The sequence below is a fragment of the Lissotriton vulgaris genome, chromosome 11, assembly GCF_964263255.1.
Source record: "Lissotriton vulgaris chromosome 11, aLisVul1.2, whole genome shotgun sequence".
Classification (NCBI taxonomy): Eukaryota; Metazoa; Chordata; class Amphibia; order Caudata; family Salamandridae; genus Lissotriton; species Lissotriton vulgaris.
In genome coordinates, this window is record NC_141699.1 from 387,127,029 (window position 1) to 387,151,676 (window position 24,648).

At 48.4% G+C, this 24,648-nt stretch overlaps 1 protein-coding gene across 1 annotated transcript in view; it reads left to right on the forward strand.

Moving 5' to 3' along the window:
* The window catches only part of LOC147679835 (uncharacterized), a 407,241-nt gene that overhangs the window by 209,294 nt on the left and 173,299 nt on the right, over nucleotides 1-24,648 (forward strand). The window lies entirely within an intron of this gene.

A 24,648-nucleotide genomic window follows, 5' to 3' on the forward strand; every position in this document is an offset into this window, starting at 1 on the left:
GTGAGTCCCTAGCTCATTGCACCATCAGGATTCAAGAAAGCCGGGCCGAAGACGGCTGAAATGCCAGAAACCGGTCCCCGGTAGCTTGTTTCCTTCCCAGTATAAGAATTGGCTTGGTAGTTTGGTCTGCCCTGTTCCCATGATGCACTGGGCCAGGGTCAGACTAATTTGCATATAGCCAAGTTCTGAGCTGGGATGGTGCAGTGAGCTAAAAAACGGTGATGGATCAAGCCCTGATCTTTGGACTGGGTAAGAGTGGTATGCTTAATTCAGACACTCTGTTCATCACCACCCCCTTTTCTGAATCACGATGATGAAGCATGTCACCACCCAGGGTGGTGAGTGAGGGCTTCTAATAAAATTCCTAGTCACTTCCAATGTGAATCCTACAGGAAGTTTTTCCTGATTTTGTGCTAATTTTCCTTTTTTTGACACTCTCTTGTTGTTTGACTGAGATTGCCCGGGGGACTGAGGGTGTCCCTTTCCCTCACTCTCGTATTGTTACTACCAACCTTCATGCAGAATCGCCAACAGGTGTTCCACCAGCGTTTGGGGAGGAATGACTTTGTCCCCCCTCAGCAAGAACGTGGGATTCTCCCCTAACAACAGTTCTTCTCTCACCTCCCAGTACTTCCTCATCTGGCTGTCTAGATGTCTCTTTTCCGGCCATCTATGAGTAACATATCCTTTGATAGTCTCCAGGGTTTCATCTTGGCTGTATGCTTCTGCCCATTCTTGTTCGCTGATGACTTGTTCCATGTCCTGCATGGTCACTACCATGTATCCTTCCCATCCAGGGGGTTCCTGTTCGTCCGCTCCCTCCTTAGCTGCTGCTCTGCTTAAGAAGTCAGCGACTCTATTCCTGGGGCCTGGTATGTACTCCACCTTGTATACATAATCCAGAAGCCTGAGCGTCATTTTCGCTATCCGCGGTGTGGCATGTGCGTGTCCATTCGAGGTTAGCACTTTTATCAGGGGTTTGTGGTCCGTGCGCACCAAGAATTTAGCCCCCCATAAGAATTGTCTGAAATGTTCCAACGCCCACACCACGGCCAACATCTCTTTTTCAATGACACTAAACTTTTCTTCATTTGGGGCCAGGGATCTGGACGCGAAGCAGACCGTAGAGACCTCTCCAGCACTTGATTTTTGCATCAGCACCGCCCCCAGCCCTCTGTCACTGGCGTCTGTGGTTAGTATGGATGCCGCTGATTGATCAAATCCTTTGAGAGGTATGGCCTCGCTCATCTCCTTTTTCAATGCATCAAATTCTTCTTGCTCTTCCTTGTCCCACTTGAACCCGTTTCTCTCCTTCAGTAGTTGTCGTAGATGGTGTGTCTTATTGGCAAAGTGTGGGATGAATTTACTGTACATTTCCGCCATCCCTAGGAATGACCTGACATCTTCCTTCCTACAGGGGGCCGGTGCATCTTTTATGGCCGCCAAGTTGGCCCTCTTAGGCTCAATACCTTTCTTGCTGATTTCATGTCCTAGGTATGTCACCGACGGTACCCCAAATTTGCATTTTCCCCATTCAGCTGTAAGTCTGTTGTTCTTTAGTATCACCAGTACTGCATGTAGCTTGTCGTTTTGCTCCGGCTTGGACCTCCCCATTACGAGTATATCATCCTGGAAGTACTGTACTCCTTCCACCTTTTGGAACATCTTGTGCATCAGTTTTTGAAAGACTGCTGCCGCTGACGCTAGTCCGAATGGCATCCTCACAAACTTGTAACACCCGAACGGTGTTATGAAGGATGTGAGGTGGCTGCATGAGGGGTGCAATGCTACTTGATGGTATGGCGAGGAAAGGTCCACTGTGGAAAACCACTTTATTCCTTTGGTTTTCGTGAGCATCTCGTTAATGCGTGGCAGGGGAAATTTGCCAACCAGTATGTTCTTGTTGAGCTCTCTGAGGTCCACGCACAACCTCACCTTCCCATTGGGTTTTTGTGCCACCACTAAGGGCGACAGCCATTCCGCGCTTTCAATGGCCTTTATTATGCCAGCCTTCTCCAACCTTTCTAGTTCTTCTTGTACTGCTTCTCGGCAGCAGAACGGTATGTTTCTGGCCTTGTGGCTCATGCGTTTTGCTCCTGCCTTCAAGTGTATCATATGCGTGAATTTTGTCAACTTTCCTATCTGCCCGCTGAACACTTCAGGATACTCTCTCTTCCACGCTTCTCCCTCGTATCCTTGTTCCGTATCCGTAAGCATCACCTTTTCCACTCCTCCCGGATTGAGTTGAATGCCCAGGGCACCTTGGTCCTTCCATCCAAGTACCGATGGCCCCTTTTCCGACTCGTACAGCTTACACTCGGCTTGGCGTCCTTTGAATTCAAACAATAAAGGACAATATCCTAACATAGGTATTCTTTGCCCTATGTAGGTGACTGGTCTCAAATCCATAGGATGTAGTTCCTTCCTTATTACCTCTAGAAATTCTTCTTCCCATACCTTTCTCTGCACGATCGTGATGGGGGATCCAGAGTCTGCCACTATATCGATCATCACTCCTCCTATGTTCATTTTTAGTACTGGTTTGGTGGAACCTTTGCAGTCCACGTCCAGCACTTGGTCCGCTATGTAGAGAACTTCTTCAAGATATTCTTCTCCTCCTTGCGCCTCCTCTTCGTCAGGGCTACCTTAATCGATGTACTTGACTGCTGCTCCTCTGGGTTTTCGTCTGCAGACTTTTTCATAATGGCCAAATATGCCACAGAACGCACACTTCGCTCTGAATGCGGGACACACTTTGTCATTTCCCACATGTAATGTGCTACCACACCTGTAGCAACTAGTCCTCTTGACCCCATTTGTCTTCTGCGGGGCTCCCGCATTCTGCTGGTTTCTTTTTGCGTATTGGCTCCTGGGTAGTCCCACTTGTTTGGATTTGTCCCCTTTGCTGTTCACCATCACTCTGCATACTGTCTGTTTGCTTCCCGTGTCCTTCCTGGCCGCTTCCGCACATCTTTTGGATAATTCTGCTTTCTTCACTAAAGCCCATACCTCCTTGAGGGGCGCATCTCCATTCACCCACAACTTTTCTTGTACTGCTGTGTTTGACGTGTGCATGATGATTTGATCTCTCACCAGTTCATCATGTAGGTCGCCGAACTTGCATGTTAAGGCTAACTTTTGTAGCGCTGCGATGTATTCATCAATAGTCTCGCCGCTCTCCTGCTTCCTCTGGAACAAATTGCATCGATCTATGGCCACACACACGACTGGTCTATAGTGCGCATCTAGATCTTCTATCACGTGTTGGAATACGTCTGTTTCCGTCGCTTGCCTTGTTATCTTCACTATGTTGTTGTAGACTCTTATACCTTCCGGCCCTAAATTGTGCAGGAGAATCTTTTTCCTCCTTGGGCTGGAGAATTCTGCATCGCCTTTTTCCTCCAGTGCCGACAAATAATTAAGAAAGTACCTCTTCCAGTCCTCCCATGGCATCGTGGGTTCTCCTCTTTAGGGCAGGAACGGCACCATGCTGGTGAGTGATGTGGAGGGTGTCGCCATCCTTTCGTTGTCTCGTGGCTGAGCTCGGGCTTGCTCGTTGTGGCTGGGTGGGCTCCCTGGTGCTTGCCTTTCTTCTCTTCCTCCCTCCTGGGTATGGCCGCCGTTGTCGCTGCCTGATGCCCCTCTGGCGTCCAGGTTTGCTTCCCGCCTTTTCTCTCTGGATGGGCTGTTAGCTCTCCCTGGTTCCCTCCACCCGTTTGGCACTTTTTGCTTCTCTCGCACGGTTGAGGTCGCAGGCACCCCTGGCACCCTTGTGACTCGGGGTGTGGAGTGTCGCCACGCTTGTGTGGCCCCTTCTTGCTCGCTGCCCGAGGCTTCCCACTTCTGCTCGCAGCTGGGCTCTGTTTTTCCCAGCGTGCTCACCGGCCACCTTGCCCTTTAGAACTGTGTCTGGCCTAAGCTCCGTGGCTGCTCCTACCCGGTCTGCTGCTCGAGTGGCGCTGTGCTTGCACTCGTGGTCTTGTGCGGTGTTCACCCTCTGCCGCGCTCCGAGTAGTGGATGTCTTGTGGGCTAGTGTTTCCGGTATTTCCTTTTTGCCTCCTTCTGTGCTAATTTCATTTTTTGTTTTTTTTCCGTGGGTCCTCGATGTAGTTAGTCCTGCCTCGTCGCCATTTATAGACGTGCAGTTCAATCACCAAATTTATACTCTGAAGCCCGAGTGTGGTTTAAGTATTCTTTATTAACTCAGAGCGCCGGGGAAATGCTCTATCTCTGACCGGGCTCGGCCGCTAACTAAGATGGCCGCCCTTCCGGTTCCGGTCACCGCCTCCCAGCAGGGAAACAACCGTTACAACGCAACTATTACAACGGACTACTTTTACAACGCAACCACTACAATGCAGGATCCTTTACAACGAATGCCTTTACAACGCATGACATTGCATCGCAGATGCTATTACAATGCATGCCATTACAACGTAAGTATAGGTAAGTTTATCTTTTTTTTAAACATTTATTTAATTTTTTTAATTATTTAATTAATTTATTAAATATTAAAAATAAATTAAATACATTAATTTAAGTAATTTTAAAAAGTAAGTTTGAGTATAGGATTATATGTTTAGGGGTACTGAGGTATATGTTTTGGGGTGTTTGGGTATTTTAAGTGTTCAGATATAGTTTTGGGTTATGGAGTTCAGGGGTATTTTTAGGGTTCAGAGGTAGGTTTGGGTTTTGGGGTATAGGGGTATTTTTAGGGTGCAGGGCTAGGTTATGGGGCACAGGGGTATTTTAGGGTTCAGGGCTAGGTTTGGGTTATGGAGTGCAGGGGTATTTTTAGGGTTCAGGGCTAGGTTTGGGTTTTGGGGTACAGGGGTATTTTTGGGTTCAGAGGTAGGTTTGGGTTTTGGGGTATAGGGGTATTTTTAGGGTTCAGGGCTAGGTTTGGGTTATGGGGTACAGGGGTAGCTTTAGGGTTTAGGGATAGGTTTGAGTTTTGGGGTACAGGGGTATTTTAAGGGTTGTTTTAAAAAAAGTACTTTAAATAAATTAAATAAATTAATTAAAGTAATATTAATATTTATTAAAAAAAGTTCTTTAAAAATAAAAAATAAAGTAATTTTTACCTCTACACTATCCAGCACTTACCCTACTATTACACCCCCCTTGAGTTAGAATAGTAATTTTTACCCATACATTATCCTGCACTTACCCTACTATTACTCCCCCCTGGAGTTAGAATATTATTTTAAAACACCTACACTATTTAAAAAAAAAGATATATATATTTACAAATACATTTAAAAATATTAATTTAATAAATAAAATTAATTAAATATTTATTAATTACATTTTTAAAAAAGTATATACTTACCTATACTTACGTTGTAATGGCATGCGTTGTAATAGCATCTGCGATGTTATGTCATGCGTTGTAAAGGCATTCGTTGTAAATGATCCTGCATTGTAAAAATTGTGTTGTGATTGTATGCGTTGTTAAAGTATGCGTGGTAACGTCATACACTAGACCGTTACCACAGATGTATGCAGTATTGCTGGCAGGCCGCCCTGCGCAAAGAAAGCAGCACCTGTGAAGCATTCGGCTTCTTTAATTAGGAAGAGGGATTTCTTGCGGGGATTCGTCTCTGACAGCGCTAAGCAGCACAGCCACGCTACAAATAAGGGCTTTCAATAGAGACGTTTGACATACTAGATGGCTCCAGTTTTTAAACCTTTGATCTTCAATTTGCTTTCTTTCTGTATGCTGCACAAATGACGGTCAGTAAAACAAGTATTGGTAAAGCCAACAGGTTTTTGCAATCCATTGGTTTTGTCAGTGAATTTTCTGACATGTTGGCTTAAAGTTTCAAAATGTAAAGCTCTATGATGCAGCAAGTGTTGACCTAGTCATAGTAGTTTATTTTTCATTTAAGACATGTTGCAAAGCAATGCAGTGCAGGGCGCATCATAGTGCAGGGCGCATCATAGTGCTTTTCTTTTGAACTTTAAGCCATGATGCACAACAGCTCGTGCTGCTGTGCAACATGTCTAAAAAGGCATTGACAAAACCAATAGATTTTGCAGAGGTGAAACCTATTGGCTTTGGATGTTGAACCGATGCCGTGAAACTTACTTTTTTTGCCCCGTCTCCTCCTCCTCCCTCTCTCAACCGCTCTCCATATTTCGCGGATGTGCCTGCCTGGAAGAAAGTGATAGGGGAGAAATGAGTAAGACACCTCTTTTCTGTTTTTAAATATTTTTTCCTTCAGTCTCTAATTTTGTTTCATTGAAGGCAGCTCTAAACGTTTCAAGGAAATACTGCAGAAAGTCGAAAATTGTCATGAGCAAGCTTCCACGTCCAGTCGCACTATACAGGCCTGTAATCAGGAGCGGGTTTCCTCACAAAATTACATTTCTTTTGCTTTTTGGGACAAAAAAAAATTTGCGAAAGGTTGCTTTACTGGTAGAAGACGGTTAAGAAAAGGGGATCTGAAAAGGACGTACATTCATAATATTAACATTGTAATTTACAGCAAACCCGTTTTTGGTCTTTATTGGCTTTTTAGAGGCTTTTTGCAACGAAAGTAAGGTAGAAGGCGCTTGTAGTTATTGCAGCCTCATGGACTTACTGTTTTCACTTTATGGAATTCAATGTTAGCATCTAAATAAGGTTGCACTGCTGTCAGGACCTGTATTATTCGTAATTAGTCAGTACATTGCCCGTTTTTTAACAGAGGGCGAGAAATAATTATTTTTTTTAACTCTTTTTTTTTATTGAAACGTTGCGAGAATATACAACTGTGACAAATCACTACATCAGGTGTTACAGCAGTACAAAAATACAATTGTTCAATTGAAGTTTAGACAAAGCAGCGAGTATCTCATTACAGCCCATCTTAACTTTACTCATAGGCAGGTCTTCTATCCTTCATACAACCCTTCTGGATAGTGGGGGGCACACATATATTACACCAATGTACATGCCATTTACCCCATATCTTGTCCCATTTCTTGAGACAACCTCTACCCTCGTAGACGGCCTTTTCCGCCACCATAGACGAGCCTGTGTCCCTCTTCCATTCGCCCAACATTGGCAGTTCATTCGACCCCTATTTTTGGGCAATGTTTTATTTTGCTATCATCACTCCAAGGGTGGACCAGAGTTGCTTTTTGCTGTTCAGGTCAGTCTGGCCCCATATATAGGGAGGCACATTTTAGCAGCACATGGGAGGTCTATATCACACACCAGTTGATGGTGGGTCTTAATAAATCCCCAATATCATTTAATGGCTGGGCAGTGCCATAGTATGCAATAGAACGTGCCTTCCTGTGGGAGCAACATCTTCTACATGTAGTGTCCTCTTTCCTGCCCATTTTTGATAGGGCACAACACAAGAGTTATGACCTATGGAGTATTTGGGAGGATAATGCTTCCTGCCATTCCTCATTTTCTAGGTCTCCTAAGTCTGCCTGCCAGAGCTCTTGCAAGCGTATGAAGGGGATAGGTAGATTACGGAGTAGCCTTTGAAAAGTAATCGATATCGCTTTATGGTCCATATAATCGGTCAGGAGCCTATCCTCCAGCGGGGACGCCTCTGGGAGTTCTGTGCCTGGCGCAATTGCTGCCTTAAGGGAATACCTTATTTGTAGATATCTGTACGTTTTCTATGGCCGCCATGTCGTGGTCTTTTAGAATGCAGGGATTTCGAGATTCTGAGACACGCCATAGAGAAGTTGTAAGCACCGGAAGCTGCTAAACAGTTTCCTACTGGCAGCTTGTAGGAAGCTGGCCCTGTATATACTATACCAAAGAGAGGTATAGCGTGCACAGAGTCCAGTGGAACCCCAAAGGTAGGCAGAGGTGAAGTTAGATAACTCCTCACTCTCTATTTGTGATAGTGTGGTCGAGCACTAAGGCTGTATCAGAGGACAGTGTTAAGCATTTGTTGTACACACTTAGTCAGCAAATAAATTCACACTCTGAAAGATTGAACTTCAAACAATTGTTTTTGTATAAAAATAATCTTTGAATTATTTTATTTTATAGAACCAAGCAAGCCTGGCACAGGTAAGCAATAAATACTTTACAGTAGTAATGTAGTTTGCAAACAGTTTGAATTGAAATTGTATATGCACTTTGTTTTGACTTACAGGATGGTTGCAGAGAAATGCAATACTTAAATACAGTACATAGACTTGAATGGGCTCTTCAGTAAAATACCAGGTAAGTTACTTTTTAGATTACCTTTCTTACTCATAGTAGTATACCTGAATACTACTCTGGGACAATTCCTGTAAACAGGTAAGTAAAATCGTTTTGGTTAAATAGTACAATTTTAAAGAATTTCTTTAGGTTTTCAAACTCCACAAACTTTTCCAAGAAAAACGGTCAATGTTATCCTATGGAGGAAAATAGTGTTATCGGTTTGGAGGTAAGTATTTGGTAGTGGGAGTTGAGGTTCTGAGGGTAGACTCGGGGGTCTTCCAGGGTCAAGGATGCACTCGAGTTACACCCTCAGCAGCACTAGGACAGCCAGCTGCAGAGTGCTGAGGCCCTAAGTTATCTAAAGGGAGTAAGGGGGCCTCCGGTTGGTGGCTACTGACGAGCAGGCCACATGGTTGTGGGAGAAAAGCTCCTGGACTTTAGCTCAGGGCAAATGGGGAAACAAAGTAGCACCAAAGGTGCATCTTCAGCGGCACTAGGGCGTCCGGGTGCAGGGTGCTGTTTCGATGTCGGGCACCCTGTTGTTTGCAATGGGAAACCTCCAGTTTCTAAAGACACATTAGGCTTGGAGACGAAGGTCTTCTGGGTGCGACAACCACTTATAGAGATAAGTTGGAAAGTTAGGAGTTGGTTAGGGACCGTCGGTTTGGTCACCCAAGGCCGTGGGGCGTCGAGTGCAGGGGTGCCTTTTTTGGTTGGATCTTCTTACCAGCTGCTGGTCGCAGTTGGGGGGACCTTCTGGATTAAGGCTGCAGGTGTTGGCAGGAGGCATGAGGCAGGTCAGGGGTTACTGGATCTTGGGTCAGGTTCGGAGGGGGGACATCCTCGTGGTGTTTGCCCACTCGAGCTCAGGCCATGAACAACGGGTGCAGAGTGGGGAAGATTCACGGTGTCCGGCCAGAAGCGGTGTTCACGGGAGACAGAGTCTTTGTGGTTGAAGGCAGGCAGGTCCAATGGGGTTTTTGAGGTTGCTGGCTGCAGGACACACCGGGATTTTGCAAGAGCAGGTTCGAGGTGGAGACAGACTGGTAGGGCTGGGGCCAAGTCAGTAGGCGTCTTCCTCTTGTTAGCTGCGGCACGGCTGTTCGGTCCTTCTTCTTCTTTTCTTGTTGCAGGTTCTTGTCTGAGGAAGCAAGGTTCAGGGGTGCCCCCAAAACCAGATTTAGGGGCATTACATGTAGGTAAAAGGTAGGGAGCAATGGGTCCCTTCCCTGGGATGTGCATTGTTTCAGGTCCCAGAGAGCAGCAGGCTCTCTACCCAGGGGTCCAGAAGCATGTCTAGTGGTGGCAGCTGAAAGCAGCCACTCAGCTTGGACACTAGTGGTGGGTTATTTTTCAGATGCCCCCAGTGTGTTGTTTTCTTTAAGATGCCTCCTGTGTGCATTTTTCATTAGATCCTACACTGGCATCAGTGTGGCTTTAATGTGCTGAAAAGTTTGATACCATACTGCTCAGTAGTCAGTGTAGCCATTATGTTGCAGTGGAGTTCGTAATGACAAACTCCCAGCACCATATACTCCTAATGGCAGCACTGCACTTACAATGTCTAGGAATGGACTTAGATGATGGGGGTGTGGCCAACCAGCAACTGAGATGGTGGAGCTCGAGTAAAGCTCCGTAACCCGTCGGCCTGAAAACCCAGAGTAAATCCGTCAAATATCCTAAAACAACCCCAGGATTGTTGTACCCGGTGCTCTCAGAGACCCGAGACACCTCGAGCGGGAGGTGGCGAACCGGGGTCTACTCGGCATGCAAAATTGGCTCTGAGGCATTGCCGGCGGAGAGAGGCCCATGAAGCCGGGGCCTCAAGTGAATTGGCGCTGAGAAGGCCCTGAGGGGAAGTCGGACCTGGCATGACTGGGAAGCCCCTGCAGTGTTCTCCGTGCAGCCGCCCCTCAACAGAGACTGGTGGGAATACGGGGGACCCCGGGGGACCTCAGGGACAGAGAAGATTGTGGCGTACAGGTCAACGAGGCCGGGGTTGGTGTGAGGCGGCCGCTGACACCGCAACATTACTCTTTGATCGCAGCCTCCGCACTAGTTTGCCTGCCGCACCTCTCCCCCTTCTATTCTCCTGAGTTGCCTCCGCGCGACAGTGGGGAGGGTGCTGGCACTGCCCCCGAGGAAATAGGTGAGAGGCCTTATTTCTTGTCCTACGCCATGTCAAGTCACTATGGAGTGCGTTTGCCGGCTGTATTGCTGGTGAATGGCTGTTCTGGGCACACAGACTTGTAGCGTGCTGCTGTGACGAGGGACACCTGCCTGTGCCTGACTGGAAACCTTTGTCCAGCACTGGTGTGGAGATAGAGAGGAGCTTTTATTCATGTTGTCTCCCTCGCAGTGGACAGTTTTGGCCCTGGTGATTTTTTACCTCCTTCTTATGCCCTGCTGGTGCCCCTCTTGGAGCTTGTCTATGGAGAGGGTCCACTCTACTGTTTCTATACCCCTGAGTATCATGGGCCCATAATGCTTTTGGAACGATACAAGTGGAAGAGGGGGGTGCAATCCTCATAGGTGCGGAACAGCTGCAACCTACATATTAGTTGCCGCCTGGCTGGAGGCGGCTCAAGGTGGTCTTGTGTGGAGCCAGTATCAAAGACAGCCCTATGGCGGTGGCCAAGGGACTGCAGCAGATGCATCAAACTAAGCTTGATAAATTCATGCTATCCAAGGCGGAGTGCTTGGCGGAACAGAATGTGGAGCCAGGTATGAAGAAGCAGGCAGATGGAGGTGCCCCTACCCTCCAAGACATCATGGAAGCCATACAGGGGGCCGCACGGCCTTGGAACTTAAATAGATTCCGTTACTTCATAGGTGACCTAATGCACGCAGATCTACGGTTGTTGGATGAAAGGATGAAAACTGCAGAAAACCCTGTAACATACCTACAATCCTTCAAGAAAGTTTTGGAATGAGAAGTCAAGAAAATTTAAGTCGCAACGAGAGAGATGGAAGCCAGGCTGGTGGATCAGGAGGGGAGGGCATGCAGGAACAATGTCCGCATCCTGGGGGTACCGGAACGGGCAGGGGGCCTGGCGGCAGACCTCTTTGTTGAAGATCTGATTCTGAACCACCTGCAGCCACGCTCGCTCTTGCTATTTTTCTGTGGCAAATGCCCATAGGGTGCCAGGTGGTACCCCCAAAACCCAGTGCCCCACAGAGCCCTTTCATAGCTAGAATTTGCAACTATAGAGACGCGGACGTAATCCTGCAGGCTGCAAGCTCCTCCCCCCTACAAAGTTTGAAAATTCCACAATTACTTTCTTCCCGGACTTTACAGTTAAGGTTCAGAAAATGAGGAGATCCTTTTTGGAGGTTAAGAGGGTGCTTCGTGAAAAGAACATAAAATACGCCATGCTCTTTCCAGCAATCCAGCAAAACTTAAAGTGACAATATCTGATGCTTCTCGTCTCCGGAAGACACGTGGGACTGGTGTGAACAGTGGCATGTCCGTGGCCCCTCGCAGCAGGACTCAAGGCAGAGTGAGCGAGGGTAGGATGCTCTTCGTGAGACACTTGATTCCGGGGAGGACCCCGATAGAACCACTGTGGCGCTTACATATCTGCTTGTATGGTGGCCTCCTCATCGATTGTTGTTTCCAGAGGCCGTGATTGGGCACTGTTCGAGACTGTCACTCGGAGATGAAACTGTCCTTTATCAAGTAGCTTTGTTCTAAACGGTTGGTGCGTTGTTGACTGTTCGGTCCATGTATATTCTGGCTTTTATTATGTTACAGCTTAATGTCTTTCACCATGAGACCCGGACCGCTTCCTGGTGGGAGGGGTCGCAAGTTATCCTATATGGAAATTCTGGTCAGAACTGGTGTAGTATAAGTCCTTGGGCCGGGGTTGGCAGGGCCACATTCCCTCTACAATTGTTTTATGGGGTGAGGTAAACAGGCGCTCTGCACTTTTGGGGGGTGAGCAGTTTGGAGTCCACGTTGCAGGGAGGCAGGGAGGGGGGAGCGGGAGGGTGGTCTCTTAGGGGGTTTGTTGTTTTGTTGTTACATGTTTAATTTCCTTTAAAAGATTGTTCTGTGACAGTGCAAGAAAGGTACCTATTTTGGTAATAGAATGTCTGACAATAGAATATGACTTGTTTGACCATGTTGCAGCTCCTCATATTTATTAGAAGGGGTGCTATGCTATTGTGTCGTCTGTGATCTTGAGTCTCAGTCCCCCTCATTATGTCACATAAATGGCTAGTCAACTGACACTGCCTGAGCGAATAGACCAACTTAAATTGCTCTCATGGAATGTTAATGGGCTTGTGGATAAAATAAAGAGAGGGAGTGTCTTGCAATACTTAAAGAGACAGGCTCCTGACATGTCCTGCTGCAGGAAACGCATATACTAGGCACCACATACTGCGCTTTGAATAGGTGGGGGTATAAGTTGGTGGCGCATGCGGGCTACACCAAGGGCTCCAGGGGGGTAGAAATTCTTCTCCGTAAGTCCTCCCCTTTTCAGGTCCCAACTGTTACATGAGACGACCGGGGTCGGTTTGTGACGCTGACGGGTACCTGGGAGGGACGGCTAATTAACATCACTTCATTGTACATTCCACCTCAACTTCACCTCCCAACACTTACTGATTTGGGTACACATCTGATCAATTTGCCAGAGGGTGAGTTGCTACTTGGGGGTGATTGTATTGAATCAATAAATGGTGAAATGGACAGACAACCTGCCATGCCGCCTGAGCCGGTGGGAAGAGCACTTGGAGATTTTCTGACGGCAAGGGGCCTGCTGGACCTCTGGTGAGTCCAAAATCCGTCCTCCCTCCACTACACCTTTCATTCGGGGGTACATGGAAGTCTGTCCTGCATAGATTATATATTTTACAAAATGTACAAACTTTCCCTGTTTAGCGGGGTGGGCCACCTCCCAAGAGGCTTTTCAGATCATTCCCCGGTGATAGCTACATATGGAGATTGCCCCTCTGAACATTGCAGTGAGATACAGCTGAACCCCTGGTATTTGAGGCTCCCTAAGGTTCGGGTGGGCCTAATTGACACAGCAGAAAAAAATGTCAAAGAAAATGTGGGTTCGGTGGACTCGGCCTCCACGTTGTGGGAGGCGTACAAAACTGTCGTCAGGGGCCAGGGTGTATCTATTGTAGCCGGGCATAAAAAAGAAAAGCATAAACAAATTCTGGCCCTAGAATGCGAAATAACCCAACTGGAAGAGAACCTAGTGACTGCAGGGACTCCTAAACGGAAAAAATAAGTCAGAAGGACTATAGAGATATCGCGAATAGGTGGCTAGGGTTTACTATCGAGCCACGCAGTGTCGAGTTTGTGAGATAGGAGACAAGGCAAGCGGTATTGGCATCTCCACGAGAGGTCACGGAGCATTCCAGATTTAAATTGGTCCAGCTTAAACTTCTCCACAGAGCCTAGTACACAGGCGTCGCTTTAGCTAGGATGGGCATTCTGGTTTTCCCCACAGTGCCCCCAGGGATATGGGCAAGTCAGCACGTACATCCATCAGTGGTGAGAGTGCCCAAGTATATGGCTGTATTGCAGTAAAGTGACTGCAAAAATGTGGGAAATGTATGGAGGTCAGACCCCGACTTTACCTTTTTAATGTATGGGATGCAACGGACCTGACGGCTAAGGAAAGGATCTTGGTCACCCTTGGTAATGCTGTAGCAAAATGAAATATAGCCAGAACCTGGAAGGGCGACACAATACCCAAACTCCAGGATTGGGAAACGGATATGGACTGATGTATGCTGATGGAAAGGGTGGTCTTTGAAGGGAGGGGTTGCACCCAGAAATGGACCAAGATCTGGAGTGAATGGAATAAAGCGAGGGGAATGTAATGTCAAGCGTTTCCAGATCCCTCTGTACAAGAAGATATGACCCGGTAATATAATTGGTCAGGATGTTGTGATTGAAGGACTGTATTATGATAGAGATGTTGGACTGTGAAGATGATTTAATGCTGTTATGGTATGGGACTTAGATACTGTAGGGGTAGAGGGCTCATGTACCTGTACCCTCACCACTGGTATAGTGCACCCAGCTAGAGGGGTGACTGATCTAGACCAAGGCAGTGGGTTGTAGGCATGGCACACAGGGATGTGTGCCATGTCAACTCTTCACTTTGCTCTGCACCAAAACATGCAGCCTGCAAGGGCAGTGTTTGAGTGCAATGGTACAGGACCTCTAAGGGTGGCACAATAAGTGCTGCAGCCCTTAGAGGTCTTCTCTGGTCACAGTGCCCTGGGTACCTGTGGTATCATTTACCAGGGGCTGACCTGTGGCCAGAGATGCCAATTGGGTTTAGACCACAATGAAGTTTTAAGGAAAGAACATAGACACTGGGTACCTGATTAGCAGGAGTCCAGAGCACACTCAGTAAAAGCACATCAGCAATTCAGCAAAAAGTGGTGGCAACCATGCAGAAAGAGGACCCTTTCTCACACAAGCCCCCTCCCAAACAAAAGAGGATGAGATCAACCTTTCCCTAGAGAGTCTTCATTTTCTAAGTGGAAGAACCTGGAAAGTCCATCTGCATTGGCATGGGCAGTGACAGGTCTGTGTTCCACTACAAAGTCCATTCCCTGTAGGGAGATGGACCACCTCAACAGTTTAGGATTTTCACCTTTCATCTGCATTAGCCATCTGAGATGTCTGTGATCAGTTTCAACTAGGAAGTGAGTACCAACCAAGTATGGTCTCAACTTCTTCAGGGACCAAATCACAGCAAAGGCCTCCCTCTCAATGGCACTCCAACGCTGCTCCCTGGGGAGAAGCCTTCTGCTTATAAAAGCAACAGGTTGGCCTTGGCCTTCATCATTGGTCTGGGATAGGACCGCTTCTATCCCTAGCTCAGAGGCATCAGTCTACACAATGAACTGCCTGGCATAGTCTGGAGCCTTGAGAATTGGTGCCGAGCACATAGCCTCTTTCAGGGTGTCAAAAGCCGTTTGACAACTAACTGTCTAGTTTACCTATTTGGGCATCTTCTCGGAGGTGGGTTCTGTGAGGGGTGCCACAATGGACCCATATCTCTTCACAAACCTCCTGTAGTACCCAGTCAAGCAGAGGAATCCCCTGATTTGGGTCTGGTTGTTTATTTTTTATTTTTTTTATTTTTTTAAAACCTTTATTTCGAGAAAGCAATACAAATACAGACCTACACCCACAGGGGCCGGTCAGTAACCGCAAGCATCAAAGTCTGTCAGTATTACACAGCTCATCAGCCGGCAACCCGGGGGTCCAGCAGCGATAAAGTACTCCCAGACGATATCCTTGAAGCAGAAAGAGAATAATTGAAAGGTTTCACATTTTTTATTTTTTAAAAAACAAAACGACCTAATCCCGAGGTGATGTATGAGGCGTGCGACTGTCCCAGATATCAGGGGGAGCGACTCAAGATGACAACTACAAAAGGATATGAAAACAGAAGGGGGGGAATGAAGGGGTCAGGGTCAGACTACCAGGTGTAAAACAGCAGGACAGAGACGTATGGAATGTATGGTCATGGGGACTGAGGGATGACATTTGGTTCTACAAAGGGGGGGGGGGCACAGATTTCTCCACGTTCCACTGTCCCCATATCCTTCCCCATTTCTTAGGTCGTCCACGGGCGATGTACACAGTTTTCTCTCGGAACATGCACCAATCCATGTTGTCCTCCCACGCGGAAACCAGAGGTATCCGTGGAGAACCCCACAGCTGAGCGATGTCTCTCTTCGCAATCATGTTACCGAGGGAGGCCCATTGAGACTGCGCTATGCTTTAGTCATTCGGTTCCCACACATTCAACAGACATCTCCTGGCCTCTGGTAAAAGCGAAACACCCGTGACTTCATCCATAACCTCATGCACCCGTTTCCAATACTCCACCACTACCGGGCATTCCCACAAAATATGAAGAAAAGTAGCAAGCATACCACATCCACGCCTACACAATCCATCCAGAGAGTAACCCATACGCATCAAACGTGGACCCGTGACATACCCGCGGTGCAGGATCTTCAATTGCACCAGTCGGAGACGCGCCGGGATCGCTACCTCCTTAGGAGAGAATATCGTAGCCTGCCAATCTTCATCGTCCAGTTGCAGCCCATCACCAATCCAGGTCTCCCGAAGCCGCACCAGTAGATCTGAGCAATTATTAATCAATTTTTTATAAATAAGAGAGATAGTGCTGTCCGGGACATGCCCGTCAAGCACCCTGTCTTCCAAGGGACATCCGTACCGACCGGAAAGACGGACACGAGTGCGTGACGAACCTGCAAGTAGTGGAAGTGCTCCCTATCGCCCAGCCTATATTCCTGTTGGAGTTCCATAAAGGATTTAATCCTCTCCTTAACCCAGACGTCCCCAACCTTGCTAATCCCTATGAGATCCCACTTATCAAATCCCTTCGTTCTCCAAAGACAGCCCAGCCGCTCAGCCGCATCAAGCGTAGTAGCTCTGGTCAGCTGATCTGCCCATCCCGTGGCAGCAGTCGCCGCGCCCCACACTTGTACCGCAACCCTGGTGGGTCCGGTTAAAAACTTTCCCGCCGACCTAGAGTACAACGCCCTGTTATAATCTCCTCCCAAGAGCTGCCATCTATCCATCTCAAACGCCGGATTAAGGACCGGGCCATACATTGCGTGGTTGATGGCGCTGAGTTGCAACGCCCAGTAATACCACTTAATATCAGGCAGCGCAATACCACCATCGTACCAGGGTAAAGTCAGTTTCACCAACGCAATGCGAGGCCGCCCGCCCCATATCAGTTTCCTCTGGAGGCCCTCAATCTCCCGGAAGTAACTTGCAGGCACTAGGTCAAGCGTGTTCTGAAGGGCATACAAGAAACAAGGGAGGGACATCATTTTGAATAAGGCCGCTCTCCCAACCGGGGACAACGGCAATCCGCACCATGCCACTATGTCAGATCGCAGCCGGATGAGTGGCGGGAGCAGATTCTTCTCATATCGTACGGCTGAGTCCAAGGAGATATATATATCCCTAAGTATTTAAAGCCGTCAAGCGATATCGGTATCGGACAGTAACGGGCAACAGTGGTATCTCCGCAGTGAGCGGGTAAATACAGGATTTAGACCAATTGATGGCTAAACCCGAATTCTTTCCAAAGGAGCGCAAGACGTCAAACAGCACTCCGAGGGACTTGCGAGGGGAAGTAAGATATAACAGGATGTCATCCGCGTAAAGGGATATACGATCCTCAAAATCAGGGGACCACCTAATGCCCTTTAGCGACGGTTCCCACCTAAGCCACGCTGCCAGGGGCTCAAGAGCAAGCGTGAAAAAGAGCAGTGATAATGGTCATCCCTGTCGTGTGCCTCTGCCAAGAACGAAAGGCTCGGAAGCCCTGCCGTTGACGACCACTTGGGCCATTGGCTGTTAATACAGGAGTTTAACCCAGCCGATAAACTTAGGCCCGAAACCGAATTTAGCAAGTGCCGCCCACAAATACGGCCATTCGATCGTGTCGATGGCCATCGAGGCATCCAACGAAACCAAAATGGCCAACTCGCTGAGCGACCCCGCCCTAGCAAGCACACCATGGAGGCGACGTAAATTAAGAGCCGTATTCCGGTGCGGAATAAACCCGGATTGATCCGGGTGTATCAGATCGCCTATAACCGTAATCAAGCGGTTCGACAGGAGTTTCGCCAGAATCTTGGGTTCAACGTTCAGGAGTGAGATCGGTCGATATGAAGAACATTGATCACGAGGCATCCCATCCTTATAAATAGCAACAATAGAAGCCAATCTCTGATCTCGGGAAAACAGCCCAAGATCGCGCAATTCCAAAAACATTTGGCGAAGGTGTGGCGCCAGTTTATCCGGACACAATTTATACAGCTCTATTGGGAGACTGTTCGGACCAGAGGCCTTCCCTGAACGGAGAGAGCGAATAGCAAGCGATATTTCATCAGTAGAAAAGTCTACCTCCATAAGCTCTCTATCAGACTCCGAGAGGCTAGGCAACGCGATATCTCTTAGGAGCAAATGTGAATCCTACTCAGGCCTGTCGGAAACCGGCAAGTAAACCTTCTGAAAGTGCTGAGCAAACACCGTGACTATACCCTACGGGCCCACGATTCGTTCACCGCCCTCATTCACCACCACGGGCACCACACGATTCAGCCTTTCTCTCCTATCCAGCCACGCAATCAACTTCCCAGCCTTATCTCCAACGTCATACAATCGCCCCTGTTGTTCACGACTCATCATCCTCGCCGCATCCGTCACCAGCGCCTTGTAATCGGCCTGTTTAAGGGCCAAAACATGCAAACCCTCGGGTGTAACTTCAGGACCCAACTCCTCTTCCAACGACGCAATTTCAGTCTCCAATCTCACCACCTCTTCAGTCTTACACTTTCTCGCACTAGCAATCAGAGAAAGGGCTTGACCCCGGACAACAGTTTTAAAGGCCTCCCATAGGGACACCGAAGAGGACACCAACCCATCATTCTCCACAAAGTAATGGTCTACACATTTCACCACCTCAGCCCTTGTTTTCGGGTGACGTAGATGCCCGGGGTTAATTGGGGCAACCCGGCCTCCGGCTTCCAATTGCACATCTATCGTAAGCCAGAGAGGCGAATGATCCGAGATCCCCCGAGCAAGATGGCGAATTTCCCTCACAGATGCCATCTGGGCCGCTGGCAATAGGATATAATCGAGCCTGGAGAGACTCCTGTGTGCCCCCGAGTAGAAAGTATATTGTGCCTAAGCATGGGCGGAAAATCCGTTCCGCTCGCGGATTTTGCGGATTTTCGGTAAATTCGCAATCCGCGAACGCTCGTGAATTTACCGAAAATCCACAAATTCGCACGCAGCTGATTTTTTTTTCTTGGTGATACAATTTTGCGGCGTGTGGTGTAAGTTCGCAATTGCGAACATGTAGGTGCGGCGGGCAGCAACAATCTCGCACTCGCGAAATTACAAAATGTGCAATTCTGCACAAGAAATCCACTAGCAAGCAGCATAGACCCTCTGAAAATGATGATTTCTATCAGAATAACTCCTCAGGTTGACATTTGCCTGCCCTTTTTTGGATTTGAGGCCTTTTGACTTTCTTTGGATCACTTTTGGATTAAAAATAAACTTTCACAAGTAAGTTTGTTGGCATTACATTTGCTGTTCTGCAGAAAAACGAATTTTGCTAAACTGAAAGCACTCAGCAGCAGGTGCAAAAGTTCAAATTCATCAATAGTAACCATTCTCTGTAGTGCTTCCTGACTGGGGCCCCTCCAGAGTTCAGTTGCTAGTTGCAACAATTGTATGACCCTGCTCTGACCCTCACAGCCGATCATAGAATAGCTAAAAGTAGGCCACAAAGGTCCTGGAAAAAAATTGCACTGCAACAGAAAGCAAATTACAGATAAGGAATCAGGTGCAGACTGGAATTTTAAAACAGTGACACATTAATAAATCAACCCCAAATTAATTCATGTCAGTTGAAGCAGGGCAGGTGTACTTGCTTTTTCCCCCCATAATCTACAGTGATGATGATGAACCAGAGGGTGGCATTGATGTACCAGAGGGTGGCATGGGTGAAACAGAGGGTGGCAGTGTTGAAACAGAGGGTGCTGTGAACCTGTGATGATGAATAAGACGTAGAAACAACATAGTCGCGACCGTTGCGTGTCGACAAGTAAGTTCGCAATCGCGAACTGGTACAAAATCCTCGCGAACTGGCAGAAATTCAAAATTCGCGAACGCCAGATTCGCAAAATTCGCCCATGCTTAATTGTGCCTGCCCAGGGTGTAAGTACCTCCAGCAATCTACCAAACCCAATGCATTCAGGAAATCGCTCATCCATAACTGCGACCTCAGAAGAGTCCGGGGTGGGTGACGATCTGCACTACCACAAACAATCGAGTTAAAATCTCCACCAACCACCATCATACCCAATGGGAAATTCAACACCACTCTACCCAGATCAGCAAAGGTGACAGACTGTAAACCCGGCGGGACATATACAGAAAGAAGAGTGATCGTCCTCCCTTCCCAGCGACCTGTAATGGCCGCGTACCGACCTCTTTCATCTAGCACAGTATCATCTATCTCCAAGGGGAGGAAACTCCGGATCATAACACCCGCCCCCCTCGATCCAGTAGTGAATCCTGAATGCGCCACCAAGCGGTATCCCCTTCTGTTCATTGCCTGGCAAGCATTTCCTATAAGATGCGTCTCCTGCAATAGTACTACATCAGGTGAAAGACGTTTCAGATACTGTAAAACAACCCCCGCTTAATCCTGTCACCCAGACCGTTAACATTCCAACTCAGCACCCGTAGCCCCCTACCCCCCATTCCCAGAGCATGAGCAATGCCCCCCCCCGAGGGAACAGACACAGTAATCGAAATATGCAGCAAAACATACTCTAGGGATAAACAAATAGACAAAAAGCCCCCCCCACCCGCCGGAAACCCTGCAAAACACACACCCCCACCCTGCACCCCTGCGTTAGACCCGAAAGCCACCCCAACTTGCAGTGTGCCTGTCGCCCCATTAAACTAATCTACGGAAAGAGAGAAAAGACCCCTTATAGGAGGAAGAATCTCGAGCCCTCCCGCCCCCTAGCAATCAATAGGTCATACGAAAATAATAATCAAACCCCCGCTGAAAGTCTAGATGGATGGCCCGCCGGTAAGGGCTCGATCCGCCCGTTCCTCCGCAGTTCCCGCCGACCGATCTTGTCCATCACTATGTGTCGGCAAAGTGTCCAGCCAGTCACTTGCGACCTCAGGGCGGTCAAATAAGAGCACACGCTCCTCGTATTGGATCCTCAAACGAGCTGGGAAGAGCATGGCATATTTTAGTCCCATGTCCCTGAGGCGCCTTTTAACACCAGTGAAGCTCATACGCTGTTTCTGCACCGCCTGCGTGAAATCCGGGTAGAAGTTAATCGACGCATTTTCAAATTTCGTAGGTCCGTTGGTGCGCGATGCTTGCAGGATAGCATCCCTATCGCGAAAATTGAAAATCCTGGCAATAATAGGCCTCGGCGCTGCGCCCAGTTTAGGCCTACCACCCGGGACTCTGTGAGCACGCTCCACAGTGAAAAAATTGCTTAGTCCCTTAGGCGATAGATGGTTCAACACAAGATCCTCCACCAAAAGGTCCACAGAGAGCTCTGAGGAACTCTCTGGAACACCAATGATACGAACGTTGTTACGCCTGGCACGGCTTTCAAAATCGTCCAGCCGGCGAGCAAACAAGTCGTTGGATGAACGAACAGTATGAACCTCCGCTTGTAAATTCGATACATCAGTCGTAAGGCTTGCAGTTTTAATGTCCAGCGACTTGACCCGCTGGTTGGTTTTCGCAAGGTCCGTCCTGATAAGGTTGACTTCAATCGCAATCTATCTATTTTTGAAATCAGGGTCTCATATTGCTGGCTCGTTGAAGTCTTAACGCCGGCAATGGCGCCCATGACATCCCGCAGTGTCAAGTCCTCCATTCCAGGAGAGCCATCTCCAGTCTCATCCGAAACCTTGCCCACCCCACCTGGGGAACCCTTCGGGCGGGCAAAGCGGTCGATAGTGTTAGACTGGGCTGCACCTCCTCTGAATGTGCCCCTGGTGGCTCTCTTCTCACTATCAGGCCTGCCCGTCATACCGGTGAGCGAGCCCAGCCGGGCCGTTCGAGATCTGGTGAGAATGTCTCCCCAAGACACCAACCAACTAAGGCAGGGATGAGGGCAAAAGGAGAGAGACGTAGGGCCAGCTGCAGAGCAAGGTCAACAGTCGCAGCAGTCGGTGAATCCCAGTGGATGATGAGGCAAAAGCGAAACCGAAAGTACCACAGGGGCGACAGATGAATGCCAGCAGCCGCTGTTGTTCAATTGCCACCTGGGTACTTCAGAGACTCAAGGCCGCGGAGGTCCGCTGGTGTTGGCCCCAGAAGTTCGAAGGCACAGAGAGTCCGGTTCCCAGCATCCAAATCAATTTCTGAAAAGCGATAGTAAATCAGCAGGGCATCAGCTACTAGAACCCGTCGTCCGAATCAGGATATTTAGCAGGATAGATGCAGAAGGTGGAGAGGGTCTCGGGAGCCCTGTGCTCACGCGTCCATCTTGGATCCGCATGTAGCTCCTCCCTCCCGGGTTTGGTTTGTTGTAGCTGCCAGTACAGGATGGCCTGGATCTTGGGCTGTAAGGGTTGGACCTGGCCTCCACCAACAAGGTGGCTCAAGTATACCACAGTTCCCTGCCCTATCTGGCATTTGGATGTCTTGATAGTTAGGCTTGCAGTTTCCAAGACATTCAAAACCTTCCCAAGGTAGATCTGGTGATCTTGCCAGGTAGAGCTAAAGACAGCAATATCATCTAGATAAGCTGCACTAAAGGACTCCAATCCATCAAGGACTTACAACCTCTGCAAGGTGACAGGGGCATTCCATTCCTACACCCAGGGTCTGCGCTGGACATGGGCAGTGTGGGCAGCTGCCCAGGGCCTCGCGCTCAGCTGAAAGACAGGGGGCCCGCTTCACTGTGAAATGCCACACTTTCACAGATTGCCCACCTGCTCATCCAGGGCCCCCTCCCCACACAAATACAATACACATAGTTATGTAATGTATCTTTTATAGCGCACGGCTACCCCAAGGGGTGTCCCTGCGCTTTGGCAAAGAGAACTGAGGAAGAGAAACACAACACAGCAACTCGCAGAGGTCGCTAAGAATCATACGGAAAAAAGCCAGGTCTTCAGCTCCTTTCTAAAAGAAAGGAGACTGTTAGCTTTCCTTAAGGAAACAGGAAGCTCATTCCAGCAACGTGCAGCCAAGTAACGGAAGGAGCGACCTCCGATCCGGGCGAATCTGATAGGAGGAACAACGGCTTTGGCCAACAAGGCCGACCGTAGAGTCCTCCTCGGCGCATAAAAGGCCATGTGCTTCCCGATGTATTTAGGGCCAATTGAATGAAGGGCCTTAAAAGCAAGGGTCAAGATCTTAAATGTAATTCTTTTAGAGATAGGCAGCCAATGCAGTCTATTGAGCTATTCGGATGCTTTTGCCCTGCGCGGAAGACCAAAAATGGCTCTTGCCGCCGAATTCTGCACAATTTGCAGACGGCCAGCAGATATTTAGGCAGCCCTAGATAAAGGGCATTCGCATAATCCAATCGCGATCCTATTAACGCCTGTACAATGATTTTTTTGTGTTGCAGGGACAGCAGAGGAAGAAACTTCTGAAGCATTTTCAAAATGCCAAAACATTTCCCAGACAACCCGATGATCTGGGGTCTGAAAGAAAGGCTGTCATCACACAACACACCAAGGTTTTTTGCTTTTGTAGAGGCCACATCAGGAGGAAACATGTCCTGGGGCCACCATGTTTTCCAGCAGGGATCAGGTGGACATCCGAAAAAAAGCAGCACCGACTTATCGGAGTTGCATTTCAGACTGTGCCGGCCAAACCAGTCAAAGACCCCAGGCAATCTTTGATCCTACTGCCATCAAAAGCCTCTCCCTTCTTACACGTAAAAAGGAGCTGGGTGTCATCAGCGTAAGATATGATCTGGGCACCGAAGGCCTCCGCTACCGCCGCCAGAGGGGCCATATAGATATTAAAGAGGGTGGGGCTCAGGATAGACCCCTGAGGAACCCCCACCTCTAGCGGCGGCATTTCAGCGGAGAACGGAGGTGCCCATACCACCTGTCGGCGGCCGGACAAGAAAGATTTAAACCAGTCCAACACCGTCCCACGAAGACCGATCTCCCAGAGTCTTAAAAGGAGACCGTCGTGGGGGACGGTGTCGAAAGGCGCCGACAAGTTTAGCATAACCAGGATAGCCTTTCCCCCGAGGTCAAGAGTTTCTCTGATGGCGTCGGTGATCTCAAGAAGGGCTGTCTCCGTGCTATAATTAGCACGGAAGCCCGATTGAGAATCATGTAGGATGTTGTTGCTGTCAATAAAGTTGGTAATAGAGAGCTGCACATGTTTCTCACTCACCTTTGCCAGAGCAGGGAGAAGGGAGATCGGCCTGTAGTTAGCATGAACAAGGGGATCTAAAGTAGGCTTTTTGAGTAGCGGCAAGATCAAAGCATGTTTCCACGCCAAAGGAACCTCTCCCGTACTCAGGGAGAGGTTGAGCAGTGGATTAAGCAAGATGTTAACTGCCGGCGCTACTCTACCCGGGCATTTCGCTGGACAAGGATCCAGTGGCGAACCAGAATGAAGCCGGGACAAAAGATCAAGAGAGGTAGCAGAGGACAAAGACGGAAAAACTGAAAGAACAGGACCATTGTCTTCCGATGGTAAGGGGAGAGAGGTCGGTTTACAAACCGTTGGAATAAGGCCCGCATCCGGGAAAGAGTCCTGAATAGACTTAATTTTATGTACAAAAAAATCCCCAAGTTGGCTAATCCAAGCTTCGGAATGAGAATGAGAGGGCGAGCTCAAGGAAGGGGAGACAAACTCCTTTACTATCCTAAAGAGTTCTTTACTGATATTTTCCGCTTCATCAATTCTGCGCTCCA